Here is a 24,860-nt window from a genome sequence, read left to right on the forward strand (position 1 = left end):
TTTCTCTGCATGTTGAACGAGAGAGAAGCCCCCGGGCACATCCGTCCTACCGCGCCATCTTCCGAAAAACTTAACGGAAGACTTTGCTGGGCCTCCATCACGTCTCTAATGTCCTCCGTCAACCGCCGGGACAAGTGTCTCGACAGACCTCAGCGGGTTGGCAAAAGCCAGCCCTCCACCCCCACCCAACCACCGTTTCCCTGGCGACAGGCAGGTGTTTTTTGGAAAAAGTCGCTAATGCATCTTTAATACAATGTACTTTTTATATACACCACTCCATTGAAACTACAATGAAATGATAGCAGCAATTCTAAATACAAGCAAGTATGGACAGTCATCTAACCCATGAACTTCAGTTTTTGAAAATGATGCAATTGAAATTGGCAACCATGCCACTTCTGTTCCATAAATGTACAAACAGGGATTGAACACATGTTCTTCAGATTACAAGAGCAAATTATTTAGCACATCTCTGTTTCCTGCTGAGAATTACTTGAAATGCATGCGCTCTGAAGTTAATCCCCAAATTCTCTGATGAGTATATTTAGTTGTGAAATTAGCTTTTGCACAACTCTACTTTCCAGAATGTTGACATTTTAAGAAGGAAATAGATGTGCTAAGTCATCTGTTTTTGTAAAGCACATGGGTTCAATCCTGGGTTCAAGCCTTGTTCGATGTTTATGGAAGCTAGATGATATTATGGCAATGTACTTTCATTAGAACAGTGTAAAGAAAGGGTCAATTGTATTGATATGGCCACAACGACCTGTATGCTCTAGTCGGCTGGCCCTCGCTACATATTCGTCGCCAGACCCACTGGTTCCAGGTCATCTTTTTAGTCTATGCTAGGTAAAGCTCCGCCTTATCTCAGCTCACTGGTCACGATAACAACACCCACCCGTAGCACGCGCTCCAGCAGGTATATCTCACTGGTCATCCCCAAAGCCAACACCTCCTTTGGCCGCCTTTCCTTCCAGTTCTCTGCTGACAATGACTGGAACGAATTGCAAAAATCGCTGAAGCTGGAGACATATTTCCCTCACTAACTTTCAGTGTTGCCAACTTAGCGACTTAGTCGCTGTATTTAGCAAGTATTCAGACCACTCTGAATACTTGCAGACATTTTCATTTTACTCACTTTTTGTCTCTTCCACAATGTTATTCCTCACTCCTACAGTGTCCATCACAATTACATGCACATGGACAATTATGCAAATTAGGTGCTGACATCAATTAGCAACTTCTAGCAACTTTTAGGACAGCCAATAGCTACTTTCCTTACTGAGGTGTTGGCAACACTGCTAACTTTAAACATCGGCTATCTGAGCAGCTAACTGATCGCTGAAGCTGTACAAAGCCTTTCTGTAAATAGCCCATCCAATCTACCTACCTCATCCCCATATTGTTTTAATATACTTTCTGCTCTTTGCACACCTGTATTTCTATTTGCACATCATCATCTGCTCATCTATCACTCCAGTGTTAATTTGCTAAATTGTAAATACTTCGCTACTATGGCCTATTTATTGCCTTACCTCCATTTGCACGCACTGTATATAGACTTTCTTTTTTTTCTTCTATTGTGTTATTGACTGTACGCTTGTTTATTCCATCTGTAACTCTGTGTGGCCAGGTCGCAGTTGAATATGAAAACTTGTTCTCAACTAGCTTACCTGGTTAATTATAGGTGAAATAAATAAAAAAAAGAAACATTTTCTTCTTTCCCAGAAAGGGGATGTAGCTCAGTGGTAGAGCGCATGCTTTGCATGTATGAGGTCCTGGGTTCAAACCCCAGCTTCTCCATTAATATTTTTGCAATGATGGCCCATGTCCTACTTTCCAGAATGTTGAAATTCTCAGCAGGAAACAGAGATGTGCTAAATAATTTGCTCTTGTAATCTGAAGAACATGTGTTCAATCCCTGTTCGTACATTGATGGAACAGAAGTGGCATGGTTGCCAATTTCAATTGCATCATTTTCAAAAACTGAAGTTCATGGGTTAGATGACTGTCCATACTTGCTTGTATTTAGAATTGCTGCTATCATTTCATTGTAGTTTCAATGGAGTGGTGTATATAAAAAGTACATTGTATTAATATTGCATTTTATCTGCAAATAAAATGGGATCGAAGCTCAGAGGGGGAGTGCATGCTATTTTAGTATGAGGTCCTTGGTTCAATCCCAAGGTTCTCCACTGAGTATTTGTGTGCCAAATTCACATTACACAACTCCTACTTTCCAGAATGTTGAAATTCTCACAGGAAACAGAGATGTTATTTTTATACATGCTTTGCATGTATGAGGTCCTGGGTTCAATCCCCAGCTTCTCCATTAATATTTTTGCAATGGCCCATGTCCTACTTTCCAGAATGTTGCAATTCTCACAGGAAACAGAGATGTTATTTGTGTGCCAAATTCACATTATACAACTACAACTTTCCAGAATGTTGATAAATATCTTGCAGCATAGAGTGGCATGGTGGCCAAGCGGTAAGGCGTCGGTCTTGTAAACCGAAGATCATGGGTTCAAATCCCATCCGTGCCTTACTGAAAGATAGCTGGTACCATGGGAAGGTTCTTTCACTGAAGGACTTTGAAGAAAAAAAAAGTTCTCAAAATGGCAACCCTGCTATTATATAGTAAGTGCCTACCGTGCCTCTACGGTAGAGCTAATACTTGAAATGCATGCGCTCTGAAGTTAATCCCCAAATTCTCTGGTGAGTATATTTAGTTGTGAAATTAGCTTTTGCACAACTCTACTTTTGAGAATGTTGACATTTTAAGAAGGAAATAGATGTGCTAAGTCATCTGTTTTTGTAAACTGAAGCACATGGGTTCAATCCTGGGTTCAAGCCTTGTTCGATGTTTATGGAAGCTAGATGATATTATGGCAATGTACTTTCATTAGAACAGTGTAAAGAAAGGGTCAATTGTATTGATATGGCCACAACGACCTGTATGCTCTAGTCGGCTGGCCCTCGCTACATATTCGTCGCCAGACCCACTGGTTCCAGGTCATCTTTTTAGTCTATGCTAGGTAAAGCTCCGCCTTATCTCAGCTCACTGGTCACGATAACAACACCCACCCGTAGCACGCGCTCCAGCAGGTATATCTCACTGGTCATCCCCAAAGCCAACACCTCCTTTGGCCGCCTTTCCTTCCAGTTCTCTGCTGACAATGACTGGAACGAATTGCAAAAATCGCTGAAGCTGGAGACATATTTCCCTCACTAACTTTCAGTGTTGCCAACTTAGCGACTTAGTCGCTGTATTTAGCAAGTATTCAGACCACTCTGAATACTTGCAGACATTTTCATTTTACTCACTTTTTGTCTCTTCCACAATGTTATTCCTCACTCCTACAGTGTCCATCACAATTACATGCACATGGACAATTATGCAAATTAGGTGCTGACATCATTTAGCAACTTCTAGCAACTTTTAGGACAGCCAATAGCTACTTTCCTTACTGAGGTGTTGGCAACACTGCTAACTTTAAACATCGGCTATCTGAGCAGCTAACTGATCGCTGAAGCTGTACAAAGCCTTTCTGTAAATAGCCCATCCAATCTACCTACCTCATCCCCATATTGTTTTAATATACTTTCTGCTCTTTGCACACCTGTATTTCTATTTGCACATCATCATCTGCTCATCTATCACTCCAGTGTTAATTTGCTAAATTGTAAATACTTCGCTACTATGGCCTATTTATTGCCTTACCTCCATTTGCACGCACTGTATATAGACTTTCTTTTTTTTCTTCTATTGTGTTATTGACTGTACGCTTGTTTATTCCATCTGTAACTCTGTGTGGCCAGGTCGCAGTTGAATATGAAAACTTGTTCTCAACTAGCTTACCTGGTTAATTATAGGTGAAATAAATAAAAAAAAGAAACATTTTCTTCTTTCCCAGAAAGGGGATGTAGCTCAGTGGTAGAGCGCATGCTTTGCATGTATGAGGTCCTGGGTTCAAACCCCAGCTTCTCCATTAATATTTTTGCAATGATGGCCCATGTCCTACTTTCCAGAATGTTGAAATTCTCAGCAGGAAACAGAGATGTGCTAAATAATTTGCTCTTGTAATCTGAAGAACATGTGTTCAATCCCTGTTCGTACATTTATGGAACAGAAGTGGCATGGTTGCCAATTTCAATTGCATCATTTTCAAAAACTGAAGTTCATGGGTTAGATGACTGTCCATACTTGCTTGTATTTAGAATTGCTGCTATCATTTCATTGTAGTTTCAATGGAGTGGTGTATATAAAAAGTACATTGTATTAATATTGCATTTTATCTGCAAATAAAATGGGATCGAAGCTCAGAGGGGGAGTGCATGCTATTTTAGTATGAGGTCCTTGGTTCAATCCCAAGGTTCTCCACTGAGTATTTGTGTGCCAAATTCACATTACACAACTCCTACTTTCCAGAATGTTGAAATTCTCACAGCAAACAGAGATGTTATTTTTATACATGCTTTGCATGTATGAGGTCCTGGGTTCAATCCCCAGCTTCTCCATTAATATTTTTGCAATGGCCCATGTCCTACTTTCCAGAATGTTGCAATTCTCACAGGAAACAGAGATGTTATTTGTGTGCCAAATTCACATTATACAACTACAACTTTCCAGAATGTTGATAAATATCTTGCAGCATAGAGTGGCATGGTGGCCAAGCGGTAAGGTGTCGGTCTTGTCAACCGAAGATCATGGGTTCAAATCCCATCCGTGCCTTACTGAAAGATAGCTGGTACCATGGGAATCTTTCACTGAAGGACTTTGAAGAAAAAAAAAGTTCTCAAAATGGCAACCCTGCTATTATATAGTAAGTGCCTACCGTGCCTCTACGGTAGAGCTAATACTTGAAATGCATGTGCTCTGAAGTTAATCCCCAAATTCTCTGGTGAGTATATTTAGTTGTGAAATTAGCTTTTGCACAACTCTACTTTTGAGAATGTTGACATTTTAAGAAGGAAATAGATGTGCTAAGTCATCTGTTTTTGTAAACTGAAGCACATGGGTTCAATCCTGGGTTCAAGCCTTGTTCGATGTTTATGGAAGCTAGATGATATTATGGCAATGTACTTTCATTAGAACAGTGTAAAGAAAGGGTCAATTGTATTGATATGGCCACAACGACCTGTATGCTCTAGTCGGCTGGCCCTCGCTACATATTCGTCGCCAGACCCACTGGTTCCAGGTCATCTTTTTAGTCTATGCTAGGTAAAGCTCCGCCTTATCTCAGCTCACTGGTCACGATAACAACACCCACCCGTAGCACGCGCTCCAGCAGGTATATCTCACTGGTCATCCCCAAAGCCAACACCTCCTTTGGCCGCCTTTCCTTCCAGTTCTCTGCTGACAATGACTGGAACGAATTGCAAAAATCGCTGAAGCTGGAGACATATTTCCCTCACTAACTTTCAGTGTTGCCAACTTAGCGACTTAGTCGCTGTATTTAGCAAGTATTCAGACCACTCTGAATACTTGCAGACATTTTCATTTTACTCACTTTTTGTCTCTTCCACAATGTTATTCCTCACTCCTACAGTGTCCATCACAATTACATGCACATGGACAATTATGCAAATTAGGTGCTGACATCATTTAGCAACTTCTAGCAACTTTTAGGACAGCCAATAGCTACTTTCCTTACTGAGGTGTTGGCAACACTGCTAACTTTAAACATCGGCTATCTGAGCAGCTAACTGATCGCTGAAGCTGTACAAAGCCTTTCTGTAAATAGCCCATCCAATCTACCTACCTCATCCCCATATTGTTTTAATATACTTTCTGCTCTTTGCACACCTGTATTTCTATTTGCATATCATCATCTGCTCATCTATCACTCCAGTGTTAATTTGCTAAATTGTAAATACTTCGCTACTATGGCCTATTTATTGCCTTACCTCCATTTGCACACACTGTATATAGACTTTCTTTTTTTTCTTCTATTGTGTTATTGACTGTACGCTTGTTTATTCCATCTGTAACTCTGTGTGGCCAGGTCGCAGTTGAATATGAAAACTTGTTCTCAACTAGCTTACCTGGTTAATTATAGGTGAAATAAATAAAAAAAAGAAACATTTTCTTCTTTCCCAGAAAGGGGATGTAGCTCAGTGGTAGAGCGCATGCTTTGCATGTATGAGGTCCTGGGTTCAAACCCCAGCTTCTCCATTAATATTTTTGCAATGATGGCCCATGTCCTACTTTCCAGAATGTTGAAATTCTCAGCAGGAAACAGAGATGTGCTAAATAATTTGCTCTTGTAATCTGAAGAACATGTGTTCAATCCCTGTTCGTACATTTATGGAACAGAAGTGGCATGGTTGCCAATTTCAATTGCATCATTTTCAAAAACTGAAGTTCATGGGTTAGATGACTGTCCATACTTGCTTGTATTTAGAATTGCTGCTATCATTTCATTGTAGTTTCAATGGAGTGGTGTATATAAAAAGTACATTGTATTAATATTGCATTTTATCTGCAAATAAAATGGGATCGAAGCTCAGAGGGGGAGTGCATGCTATTTTAGTATGAGGTCCTTGGTTCAATCCCAAGGTTCTCCACTGAGTATTTGTGTGCCAAATTCACATTACACAACTCCTACTTTCCAGAATGTTGAAATTCTCACAGCAAACAGAGATGTTATTTTTATACATGCTTTGCATGTATGAGGTCCTGGGTTCAATCCCCAGCTTCTCCATTAATATTTTTGCAATGGCCCATGTCCTACTTTCCAGAATGTTGCAATTCTCACAGGAAACAGAGATGTTATTTGTGTGCCAAATTCACATTATACAACTACAACTTTCCAGAATGTTGATAAATATCTTGCAGCATAGAGTGGCATGGTGGCCAAGCGGTAAGGTGTCGGTCTTGTCAACCGAAGATCATGGGTTCAAATCCCATCCGTGCCTTACTGAAAGATAGCTGGTACCATGGGAATCTTTCACTGAAGGACTTTGAAGAAAAAAAAAGTTCTCAAAATGGCAACCCTGCTATTATATAGTAAGTGCCTACCGTGCCTCTACGGTAGAGCTAATACTTGAAATGCATGCGCTCTGAAGTTAATCCCCAAATTCTCTGGTGAGTATATTTAGTTGTGAAATTAGCTTTTGCACAACTCTACTTTTGAGAAAATGTTGACATTTTAAGAAGGAAATAGATGTGCTAAGTCATCTGTTTTTGTAAACTGAAGCACATGGGTTCAATCCTGGGTTCAAGCCTTGTTCGATGTTTATGGAAGCTAGATGATATTATGGCAATGTACTTTCATTAGAACAGTGTAAAGAAAGGGTCAATTGTATTGATATGGCCACAACGACCTGTATGCTCTAGTCGGCTGGCCCTCGCTACATATTCGTCGCCAGACCCACTGGTTCCAGGTCATCTTTTTAGTCTATGCTAGGTAAAGCTCCGCCTTATCTCAGCTCACTGGTCACGATAACAACACCCACCCGTAGCACGCGCTCCAGCAGGTATATCTCACTGGTCATCCCCAAAGCCAACACCTCCTTTGGCCGCCTTTCCTTCCAGTTCTCTGCTGACAATGACTGGAACGAATTGCAAAAATCGCTGAAGCTGGAGACATATTTCCCTCACTAACTTTCAGTGTTGCCAACTTAGCGACTTAGTCGCTGTATTTAGCAAGTATTCAGACCACTCTGAATACTTGCAGACATTTTCATTTTACTCACTTTTTGTCTCTTCCACAATGTTATTCCTCACTCCTACAGTGTCCATCACAATTACATGCACATGGACAATTATGCAAATTAGGTGCTGACATCATTTAGCAACTTCTAGCAACTTTTAGGACAGCCAATAGCTACTTTCCTTACTGAGGTGTTGGCAACACTGCTAACTTTAAACATCGGCTATCTGAGCAGCTAACTGATCGCTGAAGCTGTACAAAGCCTTTCTGTAAATAGCCCATCCAATCTACCTACCTCATCCCCATATTGTTTTAATATACTTTCTGCTCTTTGCACACCTGTATTTCTATTTGCATATCATCATCTGCTCATCTATCACTCCAGTGTTAATTTGCTAAATTGTAAATACTTCGCTACTATGGCCTATTTATTGCCTTACCTCCATTTGCACGCACTGTATATAGACTTTCTTTTTTTTCTTCTATTGTGTTATTGACTGTACGCTTGTTTATTCCATCTGTAACTCTGTGTGGCCAGGTCGCAGTTGAATATGAAAACTTGTTCTCAACTAGCTTACCTGGTTAATTATAGGTGAAATAAAAAAAAATAAGAAACATTTTCTTCTTTCCCAGAAAGGGGATGTAGCTCAGTGGTAGAGCGCATGCTTTGCATGTATGAGGTCCTGGGTTCAATCCCCAGCTTCTCCATTAATAATTTTGCAATGATGGCCCATGTCCTACTTTCCAGAATGTTGAAATTCTCAGCAGAAAACAGAGATGTGCTAAATAATTTGCTCTTGTAATCTGAAGAACATGTGTTCAATCCCTGTTCGTACATTTATGGAACAGAAGTGGCATGGTTGCCAATTTCAATTGCATCATTTTCAAAAACTGAAGTTCATGGGTTAGATGACTGTCCATACTTGCTTGTATTTAGAATTGCTGCTATCATTTCATTGTAGTTTCAATGGAGTGGTGTATATAAAAAGTACATTGTATTAATATTGCATTTTATCTGCAAATAAAATGGGATCGAAGCTAACAGGTGGGAGTGCATGCTATTTTAGTATGAGGTCCTTGGTTCAATCCCAAGGTTCTCCACTGAGTATTTGTGTGCCAAATTCACATTACACAACTCCTACTTTCCAGAATGTTGAAATTCTCACAGGAAACAGAGATGTTATTTTTATACATGCTTTGCATGTATGAGGTCCTGGGTTCAATCCCCAGCTTCTCCATTAATATTTTTGCAATGGCCCATGTCCTACTTTCCAGAATGTTGCAATTCTCACAGGAAACAGAGATGTTATTTGTGTGCCAAATTCACATTATACAACTACAACTTTCCAGAATGTTGATAAATATCTTGCAGCATAGAGTGGCATGGTGGCCAAGCGGTAAGGCGTCAGTCTTGTAAACCAAAGATCATGGGTTCAAATCCCATCCGTGCCTTACTGAAAGATAGCTGGTACCATGGGAAGGTTCTTTCACTGAAGGACTTTGAAGAAAAGAAAAGTTCTCAAAATGGCAACCCTGTTATTATATAGTAAGGGGATGTGCCTCTACGGTAGAGCTAATACTTGAAATGCATGCGCTCTGAAGTTAATCCCCAAATTCTCTGGTGAGTATATTTAGTTGTGAAATTAGCTTTTGCACAACTCTACTTTTGAGAATGTTGACATTTTAAGAAGGAAATAGATGTGCTAAGTCATCTGTTTTTGTAAACTGAAGCACATGGGTTCAATCCTGGGTTCAAGCCTTGTTCGATGTTTATGGAAGCTAGATGATATTATGGCAATGTACTTTCATTAGAACAGTGTAAAGAAAGGGTCAAATGTATTGATATGGCCACAACGACCTGTATGCTCTAGTCGGCTGGCCCTCGCTACATATTCGTCGCCAGACCCACTGGTTCCAGGTCATCTTTTTAGTCTATGCTAGGTAAAGCTCCGCCTTATCTCAGCTCACTGGTCACGATAACAACACCCACCCGTAGCACGCGCTCCAGCAGGTATATCTCACTGGTCATCCCCAAAGCCAACACCTCCTTTGGCCGCCTTTCCTTCCAGTTCTCTGCTGACAATGACTGGAACGAATTGCAAAAATCGCTGAAGCTGGAGACATATTTCCCTCACTAACTTTCAGTGTTGCCAACTTAGCGACTTAGTCGCTGTATTTAGCAAGTATTCAGACCACTCTGAATACTTGCAGACATTTTCATTTTACTCACTTTTTGTCTCTTCCACAATGTTATTCCTCACTCCTACAGTGTCCATCACAATTACATGCACATGGACAATTATGCAAATTAGGTGCTGACATCATTTAGCAACTTCTAGCAACTTTTAGGACAGCCAATAGCTACTTTCCTTACTGAGGTGTTGGCAACACTGCTAACTTTAAACATCGGCTATCTGAGCAGCTAACTGATCGCTGAAGCTGTACAAAGCCTATCTGTAAATAGCCCATCCAATCTACCTACCTCATCCCCATATTGTTTTAATATACTTTCTGCTCTTTGCACACCTGTATTTCTATTTGCATATCATCATCTGCTCATCTATCACTCCAGTGTTAATTTGCTAAATTGTAAATACTTCGCTACTATGGCCTATTTATTGCCTTACCTCCATTTGCACGCACTGTATATAGACTTTCTTTTTTTTCTTCTATTGTGTTATTGACTGTACGCTTGTTTATTCCATCTGTAACTCTGTGTGGCCAGGTCGCAGTTGAATATGAAAACTTGTTCTCAACTAGCTTACCTGGTTAATTATAGGTGAAATAAAAAAAAAAAAGAAACATTTTCTTCTTTCCCAGAAAGGGGATGTAGCTCAGTGGTAGAGCGCATGCTTTGCATGTATGAGGTCCTGGGTTCAATCCCCAGCTTCTCCATTAATAATTTTGCAATGATGGCCCATGTCCTACTTTCCAGAATGTTGAAATTCTCAGCAGAAAACAGAGATGTGCTAAATAATTTGCTCTTGTAATCTGAAGAACATGTGTTCAATCCCTGTTCGTACATTTATGGAACAGAAGTGGCATGGTTGCCAATTTCAATTGCATCATTTTCAAAAACTGAAGTTCATGGGTTAGATGACTGTCCATACTTGCTTGTATTTAGAATTGCTGCTATCATTTCATTGTAGTTTCAATGGAGTGGTGTATATAAAAAGTACATTGTATTAATATTGCATTTTATCTGCAAATAAAATGGGATCGAAGCTAACAGGTGGGAGTGCATGCTATTTTAGTATGAGGTCCTTGGTTCAATCCCAAGGTTCTCCACTGAGTATTTGTGTGCCAAATTCACATTACACAACTCCTACTTTCCAGAATGTTGAAATTCTCACAGGAAACAGAGATGTTATTTTTATACATGCTTTGCATGTATGAGGTCCTGGGTTCAATCCCCAGCTTCTCCATTAATATTTTTGCAATGGCCCATGTCCTACTTTCCAGAATGTTGCAATTCTCACAGGAAACAGAGATGTTATTTGTGTGCCAAATTCACATTATACAACTACAACTTTCCAGAATGTTGATAAATATCTTGCAGCATAGAGTGGCATGGTGGCCAAGCGGTAAGGCGTCGGTCTTGTAAACCGAAGATCATGGGTTCAAATCCCATCTGTGCCTTACTGAAAGATAGCTGGTACGCTAGCTGGAAAGTTCTTTCACTGAAGGACTTTGAAGAAAAAAAAAGTTCTCAAAATGGCAACCCTGCTATTATATAGTAAGTGCCTACCGTGCCTCTACGGTAGAGCTAATACTTGAAATGCATGCGCTCTGAAGTTAATCCCCAAATTCTCTGGTGAGTATATTTAGTTGTGAAATTAGCTTTTGCACAACTCTACTTTTGAGAAGGTTGACATTTTAAGAAGGAAATAGATGTGCTAAGTCATCTGTTTTTGTAAACTGAAGCACATGGGTTCAATCCTGGGTTCAAGCCTTGTTCGATGTTTATGGAAGCTAGATGATATTATGGCAATGTACTTTCATTAGAACAGTGTAAAGAAAGGGTCAATTGTATTGATATGGCCACAACGACCTGTATGCTCTAGTCGGCTGGCCCTCGCTACATATTCGTCGCCAGACCCACTGGTTCCAGGTCATCTTTTTAGTCTATGCTAGGTAAAGCTCCGCCTTATCTCAGCTCACTGGTCACGATAACAACACCCACCCGTAGCACGCGCTCCAGCAGGTATATCTCACTGGTCATCCCCAAAGCCAACACCTCCTTTGGCCGCCTTTCCTTCCAGTTCTCTGCTGACAATGACTGGAACGAATTGCAAAAATCGCTGAAGCTGGAGACATATTTCCCTCACTAACTTTCAGTGTTGCCAACTTAGCGACTTAGTCGCTGTATTTAGCAAGTATTCAGACCACTCTGAATACTTGCAGACATTTTCATTTTACTCACTTTTTGTCTCTTCCACAATGTTATTCCTCACTCCTACAGTGTCCATCACAATTACATGCACATGGACAATTATGCAAATTAGGTGCTGACATCATTTAGCAACTTCTAGCAACTTTTAGGACAGCCAATAGCTACTTTCCTTACTGAGGTGTTGGCAACACTGCTAACTTTAAACATCGGCTATCTGAGCAGCTAACTGATCGCTGAAGCTGTACAAAGCCTTTCTGTAAATAGCCCATCCAATCTACCTACCTCATCCCCATATTGTTTTAATATACTTTCTGCTCTTTGCACACCTGTATTTCTATTTGCATATCATCATCTGCTCATCTATCACTCCAGTGTTAATTTGCTAAATTGTAAATACTTCGCTACTATGGCCTATTTATTGCCTTACCTCCATTTGCACGCACTGTATATAGACTTTCTTTTTTTTCTTCTATTGTGTTATTGACTGTACGCTTGTTTATTCCATCTGTAACTCTGTGTGGCCAGGTCGCAGTTGAATATGAAAACTTGTTCTCAACTAGCTTACCTGGTTAATTATAGGTCAAATAAAAAAAAATAAGAAACATTTTCTTCTTTCCCAGAAAGGGGATGTAGCTCAGTGGTAGAGCGCATGCTTTGCATGTATGAGGTCCTGGGTTCAATCCCCAGCTTCTCCATTAATATTTTTGCAATGATGGCCCATGTCCTACTTTCCAGAATGTTGAAATTCTCAGCAGGAAACAGAGATGTGCTAAATAATTTGCTCTTGTAATCTGAAGAACATGTGTTCAATCCCTGTTCGTACATTTATGGAACAGAAGTGGCATGGTTGCCAATTTCAATTGCATCATTTTCAAAAACTGAAGTTCATGGGTTAGATGACTGTCCATACTTGCTTATATTTAGAATTGCTGCTATCATTTCATTGTAGTTTCAATGGAGTGGTGTATATAAAAAGTACATTGTATTAATATTGCATTTTATCTGCAAATAAAATGGGATCGAAGCTCAGAGGGGGAGTGCATGCTATTTTAGTATGAGGTCCTTGGTTCAATCCCAAGGTTCTCCACTGAGTATTTGTGTGCCAAATTCACATTACACAACTCCTACTTTCCAGAATGTTGAAATTCTCACAGCAAACAGAGATGTTATTTTTATACATGCTTTGCATGTATGAGGTCCTGGGTTCAATCCCCAGCTTCTCCATTAATATTTTTGCAATGGCCCATGTCCTACTTTCCAGAATGTTGCAATTCTCACAGGAAACAGAGATGTTATTTGTGTGCCAAATTCACATTATACAACTACAACTTTCCAGAATGTTGATAAATATCTTGCAGCATAGAGTGGCATGGTGGCCAAGCGGTAAGGCGTCGGTCTTGTCAACCGAAGATCATGGGTTCAAATCCCATCCGTGCCTTACTGAAAGATAGCTGGTACCATGGGAATCTTTCACTGAAGGACTTTGAAGAAAAAAAAAGTTCTCAAAATGGCAACCCTGCTATTATATAGTAAGTGCCTACCGTGCCTCTACGGTAGAGCTAATACTTGAAATGCATGCGCTCTGAAGTTAATCCCCAAATTCTCTGGTGAGTATATTTAGTTGTGAAATTAGCTTTTGCACAACTCTACTTTTGAGAATGTTGACATTTTAAGAAGGAAATAGATGTGCTAAGTCATCTGTTTTTGTAAACTGAAGCACATGGGTTCAATCCTGGGTTCAAGCCTTGTTCGATGTTTATGGAAGCTAGATGATATTATGGCAATGTACTTTCATTAGAACAGTGTAAAGAAAGGGTCAATTGTATTGATATGGCCACAACGACCTGTATGCTCTAGTCGGCTGGCCCTCGCTACATATTCGTCGCCAGACCCACTGGTTCCAGGTCATCTTTTTAGTCTATGCTAGGTAAAGCTCCGCCTTATCTCAGCTCACTGGTCACGATAACAACACCCACCCGTAGCACGCGCTCCAGCAGGTATATCTCACTGGTCATCCCCAAAGCCAACACCTCCTTTGGCCGCCTTTCCTTCCAGTTCTCTGCTGACAATGACTGGAACGAATTGCAAAAATCGCTGAAGCTGGAGACATATTTCCCTCACTAACTTTCAGTGTTGCCAACTTAGCGACTTAGTCGCTGTATTTAGCAAGTATTCAGACCACTCTGAATACTTGCAGACATTTTCATTTTACTCACTTTTTGTCTCTTCCACAATGTTATTCCTCACTCCTACAGTGTCCATCACAATTACATGCACATGGACAATTATGCAAATTAGGTGCTGACATCATTTAGCAACTTCTAGCAACTTTTAGGACAGCCAATAGCTACTTTCCTTACTGAGGTGTTGGCAACACTGCTAACTTTAAACATCGGCTATCTGAGCAGCTAACTGATCGCTGAAGCTGTACAAAGCCTTTCTGTAAATAGCCCATCCAATCTACCTACCTCATCCCCATATTGTTTTAATATACTTTCTGCTCTTTGCACACCTGTATTTCTATTTGCATATCATCATCTGCTCATCTATCACTCCAGTGTTAATTTGCTAAATTGTAAATACTTCGCTACTATGGCCTATTTATTGCCTTACCTCCATTTGCACGCACTGTATATAGACTTTCTTTTTTTTCTTCTATTGTGTTATTGACTGTACGCTTGTTTATTCCATCTGTAACTCTGTGTGGCCAGGTCGCAGTTGAATATGAAAACTTGTTCTCAACTAGCTTACCTGGTTAATTATAGGTGAAATAAAAAAATAAAAAAAACATTTTCTTCTTTCCCAGAAAGGGGATGTAGCTCAGTGGTAGAGCGCATGCTTTGCATGTATGAGGTCCTGGGTTCAATCCCCAGCTTCTCCATTAATATTTTTGCAATGATGGCCCATGTCCTACTTTCCAGAATGTTGAAATTCTCAGCAGGAAACAGAGATGTGCTAAATAATTTGCTCTTGTAATCTGAAGAACATGTGTTCAATCCCTGTTCGTACATTTATGGAACAGAAGTGGCATGGTTGCCCATTTCAATTGCATCATTTTCAAAAACTGAAGTTCATGGGTTAGATGACTGTCCATACTTGCTTGTATTTAGAATTGCTGCTATCATTTCATTGTAGTTTCAATGGAGTGGTGTATATAAAAAGTACATTGTATTAATATTGCATTTTATCTGCAAATAAAATGGGATCGAAGCTCAGAGGGGGAGTGCATGCTATTTTAGTATGAGGTCCTTGGTTCAATCCCAAGGTTCTCCACTGAGTATTTGTGTGCCAAATTCACATTACACAACTCCTACTTTCCAGAATGTTGAAATTCTCACAGGAAACAGAGATGTTATTTTTATACATGCTTTGCATGTATGAGGTCCTGGGTTCAATCCCCAGCTTCTCCATTAATATTTTTGCAATGGCCCATGTCCTACTTTCCAGAATGTTGCAATTCTCACAGGAAACAGAGATGTTATTTGTGTGCCAAATTCACATTATACAACTACAACTTTCCAGAATGTTGATAAATATCTTGCAGCATAGAGTGGCATGGTGGCCAAGCGGTAAGGCGTCGGTCTTGTAAACCGAAGATCATGGGTTCAAATCCCATCCGTGCCTTACTGAAAGATAGCTGGTACCATGGGAAGGTTCTTTCACTGAAGGACTTTGAAGGAAAAAAAAGTTCTCAAAATGGCAACCCTGCTATTATATAGTAAGGGGATGTGCCTCTACGGTAGAGCTAATACTTGAAATGCATGCGCTCTGAAGTTAATTCTCTGGTGAGTATATTTAGTTGTGAAATTAGCTTTTGCACAACTCTACTTTTGAGAATGTTGACATTTTAAGAAGGAAATAGATGTGCTAAGTCATCTGTTTTTGTAAACTGAAGCACATGGGTTCAATCCTGGGTTCAAGCCTTGTTCGATGTTTATGGAAGCTAGATGATATTATGGCAATGTACTTTCATTAGAACAGTGTAAAGAAAGGGTCAATTGTATTGATATGGCCACAACGACCTGTATGCTCTAGTCGGCTGGCCCTCGCTACATATTCGTCGCCAGACCCACTGGTTCCAGGTCATCTTTTTAGTCTATGCTAGGTAAAGCTCCGCCTTATCTCAGCTCACTGGTCACGATAACAACACCCACCCGTAGCACGCGCTCCAGCAGGTATATCTCACTGGTCATCCCCAAAGCCAACACCTCCTTTGGCCGCCTTTCCTTCCAGTTCTCTGCTGACAATGACTGGAACGAATTGCAAAAATCGCTGAAGCTGGAGACATATTTCCCTCACTAACTTTCAGTGTTGCCAACTTAGCGACTTAGTCGCTGTATTTAGCAAGTATTCAGACCACTCTGAATACTTGCAGACATTTTCATTTTACTCACTTTTTGTCTCTTCCACAATGTTATTCCTCACTCCTACAGTGTCCATCACAATTACATGCACATGGACAATTATGCAAATTAGGTGCTGACATCATTTAGCAACTTCTAGCAACTTTTAGGACAGCCAATAGCTACTTTCCTTACTGAGGTGTTGGCAACACTGCTAACTTTAAACATCGGCTATCTGAGCAGCTAACTGATCGCTGAAGCTGTACAAAGCCTTTCTGTAAATAGCCCATCCAATCTACCTACCTCATCCCCATATTGTTTTAATATACTTTCTGCTCTTTGCACACCTGTATTTCTATTTGCATATCATCATCTGCTCATCTATCACTCCAGTGTTAATTTGCTAAATTGTAAATACTTCGCTACTATGGCCTATTTATTGCCTTACCTCCATTTGCACGCACTGTATATAGACGTTCTTTTTTTTCTTCTATTGTGTTATTGACTGTACGCTTGTTTATTCCATCTGTAACTCTGTGTGGCCAGGTCGCAGTTGAATATGAAAACTTGTTCTCAACTAGCTTACCTGGTTAATTATAGGTGAAATAAAAAAATTAAAAAAACATTTTCTTCTTTCACAGAAAGGGGATGTAGCTCACTGGTAGAGCGCATGCTTTGCATGTATGAGGTCCTGGGTTCAATCCCCAGCTTCTCCATTAATATTTTTGCAATGATGGCCCATGTCCTACTTTCCAGAATGTTGAAATTCTCAGCAGGAAACAGAGATGTGCTAAATAATTTGCTCTTGTAATCTGAAGAACATGTGTTCAATCCCTGTTCGTACATTTATGGAACAGAAGTGGCATGGTTGCCAATTTCAATTGCATCATTTTCAAAAACTGAAGTTCATGGGTTAGATGACTGTCCATACTTGCTTGTATTTAGAATTGCTGCTATCATTTCATTGTAGTTTCAATGGAGTGGTGTATATAAAAAGTACATTGTATTAATATTGCATTTTATCTGCAAATAAAATGGGATCGAAGCTCAGAGGGGGAGTGCATGCTATTTTAGTATGAGGTCCTTGGTTCAATCCCAAGGTTCTCCACTGAGTATTTGTGTGCCAAATTCACATTACACAACTCCTACTTTCCAGAATGTTGAAATTCTCACAGCAAACAGAGATGTTATTTTTATACATGCTTTGCATGTATGAGGTCCTGGGTTCAATCCCCAGCTTCTCCATTAATATTTTTGCAATGGCCCATGTCCTACTTTCCAGAATGTTGCAATTCTCACATGAAACAGAGATGTTATTTGTGTGCCAAATTCACATTATACAACTACAACTTTCCAGAATGTTGATAAATATCTTGCAGCATAGAGTGGCATGGTGGCCAAGCGGTAAGGCGTCGGTCTTGTAAACCGAAGATCATGGGTTCAAATCCCATCCGTGCCTTACTGAAAGATAGCTGGGTACCATGGGAAGGTTCTTTCACTGAAGGACTTTGAAGAAAAAAAAAGTTCTCAAAATGGCAACCCTGCTATTATATAGTAAGGGGATGTGCCTCTACGGTAGAGCTAATACTTGAAATGCATGCGCTCCGAAGTTAATTCTCTGGTGAGTATATTTAGTTGTGAAATTAGCTTTTGCACAACTCTACTTTTGAGAATGTTGACATTTTAAGAAGGAAATAGATGTGCTAAGTCATCTGTTTTTGTAAACTGAAGCACATGGGTTCAATCCTGGGTTCAAGCCTTGTTCGATGTTTATGGAAGCTAGATGATATTATGGCAATGTACTTTCATTAGAACAGTGTAAAGAAAGGGTCAATTGTATTGATATGGCCACAACGACCTGTATGCTCTAGTCGGCTGGCCCTCGCTACATATTCGTCGCCAGACCCACTGGTTCCAGGTCATCTTTTTAGTCTATGCTAGGTAAAGCTCCGCCTTATCTCAGCTCACTGGTCACGATAACAACACCCACCCGTAGCACGCGCTCCAGCAGGTATATCTCACTGGTCATCCCCAAAGCCAACACCTCCTTTGGCCGCCTTTCCTTCCAGTTCTCTGCTGACAATGACTGGAACGAATTGCAAAAATCGCTGAAGCTGGAGACATATTTCCCTCACTAACTTTCAGTGTTGCCAACTTAGCGACTTAGTCGCTGTATTTAGCAAGTATTCAGACCACTCTGAATACTTGCAGACATTTTCATTTTACTCACTTTTTGTCTCTTCCACAATGTTATTCCTCACTCCTACAGTGTCCATCACAATTACATGCACATGGACAATTATGCAAATTAGGTGCTGACATCATTTAGCAACTTCTAGCAACTTTTAGGACAGCCAATAGCTACTTTCCTTACTGAGGTGTTGGCAACACTGCTAACTTTAAACATCGGCTATCTGAGCAGCTAACTGATCGCTGAAGCTGTACAAAGCCTTTCTGTAAATAGCCCATCCAATCTACCTACCTCATCCCCATATTGTTTTAATATACTTTCTGCTCTTTGCACACCTGTATTTCTATTTGCATATCATCATCTGCTCATCTATCACTCCAGTGTTAATTTGCTAAATTGTAAATACTTCGCTACTATGGCCTATTTATTGCCTTACCTCCATTTGCACGCACTGTATATAGACTTTCTTTTTTTTCTTCTATTGTGTTATTGACTGTACGCTTGTTTATTCCATCTGTAACTCTGTGTGGCCAGGTCGCAGTTGAATATGAAAACTTGTTCTCAACTAGCTTACCTGGTTAATTATAGGTCAAATAAAAAAAAAAAAGAAACATTTTCTTCTTTCCCAGAAAGGGGATGTAGCTCAGTGGTAGAGCGCATGCTTTGCATGTATGAGGTCCTGGGTTCAATCCCCAGCTTCTCCATTAATATTTTTGCAATGATGGCCCATGTCCTACTTTCCAGAATGTTGAAATTCTCAGCAGGAAACAGAGATGTGCTAAATAATTTGCTCTTGTAATCTGAAGAACATGTGTTCAATCCCTGTTCGTACATTTATGGAACAGAAGTGGCATGGTTGCCAATTTCAATTGCATCATTTTCAAAAACTGAAGTTCATGGGTTAGATGACTGTCCATACTTGCTTGTATTTAGAATTGCTGCTATCATTTCATTGTAGTTTCAATGGAGTGGTGTATATAAAAAGTACATTGTATTAATATTGCATTTTATCTGCAAATAAAATGGGATCGAAGCTCAGAGGGGGAGTGCATGCTATTTTAGTATGAGGTCCTTGGTTCAATCCCAAGGTTCTCCACTGAGTATTTGTGTGCCAAATTCACATTACACAACTCCTACTTTCCAGAATGTTGAAATTCTCACAGGAAACAGAGATGTTATTTTTATACATGCTTTGCATGTATGAGGTCCTGGGTTCAATCCCCAGCTTCTCCATTAATATTTTTGCAATGGCCCATGTCCTACTTTCCAGAATGTTGCAATTCTCACAGGAAACAGAGATGTTATTTGTGTGCCAAATTCACATTATACAACTACAACTTTCCAGAATGTTGATAAATATCTTGCAGCATAGAGTGGCATGGTGGCCAAGCGGTAAGGTGTCGGTCTTGTAAACCGAAGATCATGGGTTCAAATCCCATCTGTGCCTTGCTGAAAGATAGCTGGTACCATGGGAAGGTTCTTTCACTGAAGGACTTTGAAGAAAAAAAAAAGTTTTCAAAATGGCAACCCTGCTATTATATAGTAAGGGGATGTGCCTCTACGGTAGAGCTAATACTTGAAATGCATGCGCTCTGAAGTTAATTATCTGGTGAGTATATTTAGTTGTGAAATTAGCTTTTGCACAACTCTACTTTTGAGAATGTTGACATTTTAAGAAGGAAATAGATGTGCTAAGTCATCTGTTTTTGTAAACTGAAGCACATGGGTTCAATCCTGGGTTCAAGCCTTGTTCGATGTTTATGGAAGCTAGATGATATTATGGCAATGTACTTTCATTAGAACAGTGTAAAGAAAGGGTCAATTGTATTGATATGGCCACAACGACCTGTATGCTCTAGTCGGCTGGCCCTCGCTACATATTCGTCGCCAGACCCACTGGTTCCAGGTCATCTTTTTAGTCTATGCTAGGTAAAGCTCCGCCTTATCTCAGCTCACTGGTCACGATAACAACACCCACCCGTAGCACGTGCTCCAGCAGGTATATCTCACTGGTCATCCCCAAAGCCAACACCTCCTTTGGCCGCCTTTCCTTCCAGTTCTCTGCTGACAATGACTGGAACGAATTGCAAAAATCGCTGAAGCTGGAGACATATTTCCCTCACTAACTTTCAGTGTTGCCAACTTAGCGACTTAGTCGCTGTATTTAGCAAGTATTCAGACCACTCTGAATACTTGCAGACATTTTCATTTTACTCACTTTTGTCTCTTCCACAATGTTATTCCTCACTCCTACAGTGTCCATCACAATTACATGCACATGGACAATTATGCAAATTAGGTGCTGACATCATTTAGCAACTTCTAGCAACTTTTAGGACAGCCAATAGCTACTTTCCTTACTGAGGTGTTGGCAACACTGCTAACTTTAAACATCGGCTATCTGAGCAGCTAACTGATCGCTGAAGCTGTACAAAGCCTTTCTGTAAATAGCCCATCCAATCTACCTACCTCATCCCCATATTGTTTTAATATACTTTCTGCTCTTTGCACACCTGTATTTCTATTTGCATATCATCATCTGCTCATCTATCACTCCAGTGTTAATTTGCTAAATTGTAAATACTTCGCTACTATGGCCTATTTATTGCCTTACCTCCATTTGCACGCACTGTATATAGACTTTCTTTTTTTTCTTCTATTGTGTTATTGACTGTACGCTTGTTTATTCCATCTGTAACTCTGTGTGGCCAGGTCGCAGTTGAATATGAAAACTTGTTCTCAACTAGCTTACCTGGTTAATTATAGGTCAAATAAAAAAAAAAAAGAAACATTTTCTTCTTTCCCAGAAAGGGGATGTAGCTCAGTGGTAGAGCGCATGCTTTGCATGTATGAGGTCCTGGGTTCAATCCCCAGCTTCTCCATTAATATTTTTGCAATGATGGCCCATGTCCTACTTTCCAGAATGTTGAAATTCTCAGCAGGAAACAGAGATGTGCTAAATAATTTGCTCTTGTAATCTGAAGAACATGTGTTCAATCCCTGTTCGTACATTTATGGAACAGAAGTGGCATGGTTGCCAATTTCAATTGCATCATTTTCAAAAACTGAAGTTCATGGGTTAGATGACTGTCCATACTTGCTTGTATTTAGAATTGCTGCTATCATTTCATTGTAGTTTCAATGGAGTGGTGTATATAAAAAGTACATTGTATTAATATTGCATTTTATCTGCAAATAAAATGGGATCGAAGCTCAGAGGGGGAGTGCATGCTATTTTAGTATGAGGTCCTTGGTTCAATCCCAAGGTTCTCCACTGAGTATTTGTGTGCCAAATTCACATTACACAACTCCTACTTTCCAGAATGTTGAAATTCTCACAGGAAACAGAGATGTTATTTTTATACATGCTTTGCATGTATGAGGTCCTGGGTTCAATCCCCAGCTTCTCCATTAATATTTTTGCAATGGCCCATGTCCTACTTTCCAGAATGTTGCAATTCTCACATGAAACAGAGATGTTATTTGTGTGCCAAATTCACATTATACAACTACAACTTTCCAGAATGTTGATAAATATCTTGCAGCATAGAGTGGCATGGTGGCCAAGCGGTAAGGTGTCGGTCTTGTAAACCGAAGATCATGGGTTCAAATCCCATCTGTGCCTTGCTGAAAGATAGCTGGTACCATGGGAAGGTTCTTTCACTGAAGGACTTTGAAGAAAAAAAAAGTTTTCAAAATGGCAACCCTGCTATTATATAGTAAGGGGATGTGCCTCTACGGTAGAGCTAATACTTGAAATGCATGCGCTCTGAAGTTAATTATCTGGTGAGTATATTTAGTTGTGAAATTAGCTTTTGCACAACTCTACTTTTGAGAATGTTGACATTTTAAGAAGGAAATAGATGTGCTAAGTCATCTGTTTTTGTAAACTGAAGCACATGGGTTCAATCCTGGGTTCAAGCCTTGTTCGATGTTTATGGAAGCTAGATGATATTATGGCAATGTACTTTCATTAGAACAGTGTAAAGAAAGGGTCAATTGTATTGATATGGCCACAACGACCTGTATGCTCTAGTCGGCTGGCCCTCGCTACATATTCGTCGCCAGACCCACTGGTTCCAGGTCATCTTTTTAGTCTATGCTAGGTAAAGCTCCGCCTTATCTCAGCTCACTGGTCACGATAACAACACCCACCCGTAGCACGTGCTCCAGCAGGTATATCTCACTGGTCATCCCCAAAGCCAACACCTCCTTTGGCCGCCTTTCCTTCCAGTTCTCTGCTGACAATGACTGGAACGAATTGCAAAAATCGCTGAAGCTGGAGACATATTTCCCTCACTAACTTTCAGTGTTGCCAACTTAGCGACTTAGTCGCTGTATTTAGCAAGTATTCAGACCACTCTGAATACTTGCAGACATTTTCATTTTACTCACTTTTTGTCTCTTCCACAATGTTATTCCTCACTCCTACAGTGTCCATCACAATTACATGCACATGGACAATTATGCAAATTAGGTGCTGACATCATTTAGCAACTTCTAGCAACTTTTAGGACAGCCAATAGCTACTTTCCTTACTGAGGTGTTGGCAACACTGCTAACTTTAAACATCGGCTATCTGAGCAGCTAACTGATCGCTGAAGCTGTACAAAGCCTTTCTGTAAATAGCCCATCCAATCTACCTACCTCATCCCCATATTGTTTTAATATACTTTCTGCTCTTTGCACACCTGTATTTCTATTTGCATATCATCATCTGCTCATCTATCACTCCAGTGTTAATTTGCTAAATTGTAAATACTTCGCTACTATGGCCTATTTATTGCCTTACCTCCATTTGCACGCACTGTATATAGACTTTCTTTTTTTTCTTCTATTGTGTTATTGACTGTACGCTTGTTTATTCCATCTGTAACTCTGTGTGGCCAGGTCGCAGTTGAATATGAAAACTTGTTCTCAACTAGCTTACCTGGTTAATTATAGGTGAAATAAAAAAAAAAAAGAAACATTTTCTTCTTTCCCAGAAAGGGGATGTAGCTCAGTGGTAGAGCGCATGCTTTGCATGTATGAGGTCCTGGGTTCAATCCCCAGCTTCTCCATTAATATTTTTGCAATGATGGCCCATGTCCTACTTTCCAGAATGTTGAAATTCTCAGCAGGAAACAGAGATGTGCTAAATCATTTGCTCTTGTAATCTGAAGAACATGTGTTCAATCCCTGTTCGTACATTTATGGAACAGAAGTGGCATGGTTGCCAATTTCAATTGCATCATTTTCAAAAACTGAAGTTCATGGGTTAGATGACTGTCCATACTTGCTTGTATTTAGAATTGCTGCTATCATTTCATTGTAGTTTCAATGGAGTGGTGTATATAAAAAGTACATTGTATTAATATTGCATTTTATCTGCAAATAAAATGGGATCGAAGCTCAGAGGGGGAGTGCATGCTATTTTAGTATGAGGTCCTTGGTTCAATCCCAAGGTTCTCCACTGAGTATTTGTGTGCCAAATTCACATTACACAACTCCTACTTTCCAGAATGTTGAAATTCTCACAGGAAACAGAGATGTTATTTTTATACATGCTTTGCATGTATGAGGTCCTGGGTTCAATCCCCAGCTTCTCCATTAATATTTTTGCAATGGCCCATGTCCTACTTTCCAGAATGTTGCAATTCTCACATGAAACAGAGATGTTATTTGTGTGCCAAATTCACATTATACAACTACAACTTTCCAGAATGTTGATAAATATCTTGCAGCATAGAGTGGCATGGTGGCCAAGCGGTAAGGCGTCGGTCTTGTAAACCAAAGATCATGGGTTCAAATCCCATCCGTGCCTTACTGAAAGATAGCTGGTACCATGGGAAGGTTCTTTCACTGAAGGACTTTGAAGAAAAAAAAAGTTTTCAAAATGGCAACCCTGCTATTATATAGTAAGGGGATGTGCCTCTACGGTAGAGCTAATACTTGAAATGCATGCGCTCTGAAGTTAATTCTCTGGTGAGTATATTTAGTTGTGAAATTAGCTTTTGCACAACTCTACTTTTGAGAATGTTGACATTTTAAGAAGGAAATAGATGTGCTAAGTCATCTGTTTTTGTAAACTGAAGCACATGGGTTCAATCCTGGGTTCAAGCCTTGTTCGATGTTTATGGAAGCTAGATGATATTATGGCAATGTACTTTCATTAGAACAGTGTAAAGAAAGGGTCAATTGTATTGATATGGCCACAACGACCTGTATGCTCTAGTCGGCTGGCCCTCGCTACATATTCGTCGCCAGACCCACTGGTTCCAGGTCATCTTTTTAGT

General features: G+C 40.0%; 22 non-coding genes across 22 annotated transcripts; all 22 read left to right on the plus strand.

Moving 5' to 3' along the window:
- The first annotated feature begins 1,731 nt into the window (after nt 1-1,731).
- Nucleotides 1,732-1,803, plus strand: trnaa-ugc. Its single transcript has one exon. It is a non-coding gene; the product is annotated as a tRNA-Ala (tRNA).
- A 671-nt stretch (nt 1,804-2,474) lies between these two features.
- On the plus strand, nt 2,475-2,546 carry trnat-ugu. Its single transcript has one exon. It is a non-coding gene; the product is annotated as a tRNA-Thr (tRNA).
- A 1,374-nt stretch (nt 2,547-3,920) lies between these two features.
- Nucleotides 3,921-3,992, plus strand: trnaa-ugc. Its single transcript has one exon. It is a non-coding gene; the product is annotated as a tRNA-Ala (tRNA).
- Nucleotides 3,993-4,663: 671 nt separating this feature from the next.
- trnat-ugu lies at nt 4,664-4,735 on the plus strand. The gene has a single exon. It is a non-coding gene; the product is annotated as a tRNA-Thr (tRNA).
- A 1,371-nt stretch (nt 4,736-6,106) lies between these two features.
- On the plus strand, nt 6,107-6,178 carry trnaa-ugc. Its single transcript has one exon. It is a non-coding gene; the product is annotated as a tRNA-Ala (tRNA).
- A 671-nt stretch (nt 6,179-6,849) lies between these two features.
- On the plus strand, nt 6,850-6,921 carry trnat-ugu. Its single transcript has one exon. It is a non-coding gene; the product is annotated as a tRNA-Thr (tRNA).
- Nucleotides 6,922-8,294: 1,373 nt separating this feature from the next.
- Nucleotides 8,295-8,366, plus strand: trnaa-ugc. The gene has a single exon. It is a non-coding gene; the product is annotated as a tRNA-Ala (tRNA).
- Nucleotides 8,367-9,038: 672 nt separating this feature from the next.
- trnat-ugu lies at nt 9,039-9,110 on the plus strand. The gene has a single exon. It is a non-coding gene; the product is annotated as a tRNA-Thr (tRNA).
- Nucleotides 9,111-10,481: 1,371 nt separating this feature from the next.
- trnaa-ugc lies at nt 10,482-10,553 on the plus strand. Its single transcript has one exon. It is a non-coding gene; the product is annotated as a tRNA-Ala (tRNA).
- A 672-nt stretch (nt 10,554-11,225) lies between these two features.
- On the plus strand, nt 11,226-11,297 carry trnat-ugu. Its single transcript has one exon. It is a non-coding gene; the product is annotated as a tRNA-Thr (tRNA).
- Nucleotides 11,298-12,674: 1,377 nt separating this feature from the next.
- On the plus strand, nt 12,675-12,746 carry trnaa-ugc. The gene has a single exon. It is a non-coding gene; the product is annotated as a tRNA-Ala (tRNA).
- A 671-nt stretch (nt 12,747-13,417) lies between these two features.
- On the plus strand, nt 13,418-13,489 carry trnat-ugu. Its single transcript has one exon. It is a non-coding gene; the product is annotated as a tRNA-Thr (tRNA).
- A 1,371-nt stretch (nt 13,490-14,860) lies between these two features.
- trnaa-ugc lies at nt 14,861-14,932 on the plus strand. Its single transcript has one exon. It is a non-coding gene; the product is annotated as a tRNA-Ala (tRNA).
- A 671-nt stretch (nt 14,933-15,603) lies between these two features.
- On the plus strand, nt 15,604-15,675 carry trnat-ugu. The gene has a single exon. It is a non-coding gene; the product is annotated as a tRNA-Thr (tRNA).
- Nucleotides 15,676-17,038: 1,363 nt separating this feature from the next.
- On the plus strand, nt 17,039-17,110 carry trnaa-ugc. Its single transcript has one exon. It is a non-coding gene; the product is annotated as a tRNA-Ala (tRNA).
- A 671-nt stretch (nt 17,111-17,781) lies between these two features.
- trnat-ugu lies at nt 17,782-17,853 on the plus strand. Its single transcript has one exon. It is a non-coding gene; the product is annotated as a tRNA-Thr (tRNA).
- Nucleotides 17,854-19,217: 1,364 nt separating this feature from the next.
- trnaa-ugc lies at nt 19,218-19,289 on the plus strand. Its single transcript has one exon. It is a non-coding gene; the product is annotated as a tRNA-Ala (tRNA).
- Nucleotides 19,290-19,960: 671 nt separating this feature from the next.
- trnat-ugu lies at nt 19,961-20,032 on the plus strand. Its single transcript has one exon. It is a non-coding gene; the product is annotated as a tRNA-Thr (tRNA).
- A 1,363-nt stretch (nt 20,033-21,395) lies between these two features.
- On the plus strand, nt 21,396-21,467 carry trnaa-ugc. The gene has a single exon. It is a non-coding gene; the product is annotated as a tRNA-Ala (tRNA).
- A 671-nt stretch (nt 21,468-22,138) lies between these two features.
- Nucleotides 22,139-22,210, plus strand: trnat-ugu. Its single transcript has one exon. It is a non-coding gene; the product is annotated as a tRNA-Thr (tRNA).
- A 1,363-nt stretch (nt 22,211-23,573) lies between these two features.
- Nucleotides 23,574-23,645, plus strand: trnaa-ugc. The gene has a single exon. It is a non-coding gene; the product is annotated as a tRNA-Ala (tRNA).
- Nucleotides 23,646-24,316: 671 nt separating this feature from the next.
- Nucleotides 24,317-24,388, plus strand: trnat-ugu. The gene has a single exon. It is a non-coding gene; the product is annotated as a tRNA-Thr (tRNA).
- The last annotated feature ends 472 nt before the right edge of the window (nt 24,389-24,860 follow it).

This window comes from Oncorhynchus mykiss, unplaced genomic scaffold, assembly GCF_013265735.2.
Source record: "Oncorhynchus mykiss isolate Arlee unplaced genomic scaffold, USDA_OmykA_1.1 un_scaffold_156, whole genome shotgun sequence".
NCBI classification, from domain to species: domain Eukaryota; kingdom Metazoa; phylum Chordata; class Actinopteri; order Salmoniformes; family Salmonidae; genus Oncorhynchus; species Oncorhynchus mykiss.